A 2,138-nucleotide genomic window follows, 5' to 3' on the forward strand; every position below is an offset into this window, starting at 1 on the left:
CGGGCCCCGAAGGCGCCCCTGGCGCGCCTGCGCAGCGCCCTTTTCTCCAGCGAGCGCGCGGAGGACAAGGTGACCAGCGAGCCCCCAGACGGCGCCCTTCCTAGAAGGAGCCAATGGGGAAGGCGGAGAGGTGCGAGCGGGGAAAACAGCCGGTCGTGGGCCCTGTTCCCCAAGTTATCATGTTCTGAGGCCGCAGAAGTTTCTCGGGGTCTTAAAGGGGGATATCCCCGCCGTCTTCTCGGGTGCTAGGTGCATTGTAGATGCCGCTGGTGGGTGTGGCTGTTCAGCAAGGCAGCACCGTGCCGGACGAGGAACCGGAGCTGGGAGTCGAGCCCTACTGTCAATTCCCCGTGTGACCTTGAACAAATCTTCCCATCCTCTTTAGGGCCTCAGTTACCCTCTCTGAAGAATGAGTGGTTTCTTAAACCAACCGGATAAAGTTCTAACCTGGAGGAGCAGGGTTTCTAAGTTACTAACTGAAGGTGCCTTGGATCCCCTACCCCCAAGCAAGGCTCAGAAGTTTGTTGCACCCATTCTCCTTTCTCCTTCCTCACTCCCCGGCTTTCCATGGCTCCCCAGTGCCCTTAGGAGAAAATGTAAACTCTTTCTGATGACCTAGGAGACCCTGAATAGTCTGGGCTCAGGAGACATCTCCAGATGCCCACCCGCAATCCCCACACACTGTATACCCTTCCAGACCATCCTTTCCAAGCCCTCAGCCGATACTCATGCTGAACGGTAACTCTGAATCCTTTAAGGGTCGGCTGCAGCTCCCATCCTGGAAGCACAAGCTATCCCACCCCCAAACCTTCTTGTCCTGGCAGTGTGACCCCACCACCTCCCACCATGGCCCACAATCACTCTAGAAGGCAGACACTAGCATCATCTCCATTTTACAGATGAGGACACTGAGATTCCTAGAGGTCAACACACTTGCCCAAAGTCACTCAACAACAAAGTGGCCGAGCCGGGACTTGAACCCATCCTGCCTAATTCCTCTGCTCTTAATTCCTGCTCTACTGTCTCTGTATGCTCCAGAGCCCACCTTATGGGTTAGATTTTTGAGATGTTTTGGTGTGTATGTGTGGGAAGGCTGCCGTAATGGCTTTGAATCCTAGATTTGAGTCCAGCTCAGTCCTTTCTTGCTGTGTGACCTTGAGCAAGTGATCATCCTCTCGGAATCGCAGTTTCACCCTCTGTAGAATGGGGATAATAACCATGCCTATTGTATAGGATTAGAGGAGAGTTTGATAAGATCACGTGAGTAAAGTGTTTGGCAGAAGGTTTAACACAGAGTAAGTACTTTTTATATCCACTCCATTATAAATACTCAGAGTGGGACAGAGTACCTAGAGCTGTGATGGGGTGAGGGGCTCTCAGGAGGTTGTGGGAGGACCTCACCCAGCTGGGGCAGACAAGGAAGACTTCCTGGAGGAGGGCATGTCCGAACTAAGATTTGAAGTATGAGCAGGAGATAACCAAGTGAGGAGAGAGAGGCATTTAAAGCAGAGGGAACAGCACGTGCCAAGGCTTGAAAGTGGTTTTCCTCCTTTGAAAAGATTCCTACGTGGTACATAGGAGAGGTGTTATGAGGGTGATACACAGAGATGTGACAACAGGCACACCCACCAGCACATGAATCTGTAAACAAGCGATCTCTCTCTCTGTCACACACACACACACTCAAGTACAGAGAGTCATGTCACACAGAGACATCAGGACACAGAACTATAGTGTCCAACAGTCCCATACATGTACACGGAATCACAACACCACATAGACACACACAGGTACAAAAAAAATATCACACCACCTTCCACACTCAGGAACACAGAAACCTAAAGTAACCAGAAACACACATAAGGCAGAATCATTTCACCCAGATACTAACACACACATGTAGAAGAAAGTACAACCCCCCACAGGTTCACAGAATTATGTCACCAAGACACACACACATACACAGAATGACATCACCACACACACAATGTTGCATAGACCTACATAGGAACAGAGTCTCTCTCTCTCTCACACACACACATATACACACACACAGAATCAAAGTGACATGGACACCCAGTCACCCAGTGTACCCACACTCCCTGAAGCGACCCCACAGATGAGTCAACACACAGAGC

The sequence above is a fragment of the Ceratotherium simum genome, chromosome 33 (genome assembly GCF_057802395.1).
Source record: "Ceratotherium simum simum isolate JZ-2026a chromosome 33, ASM5780239v1, whole genome shotgun sequence".
Classification (NCBI taxonomy): Eukaryota; Metazoa; Chordata; class Mammalia; order Perissodactyla; family Rhinocerotidae; genus Ceratotherium; species Ceratotherium simum.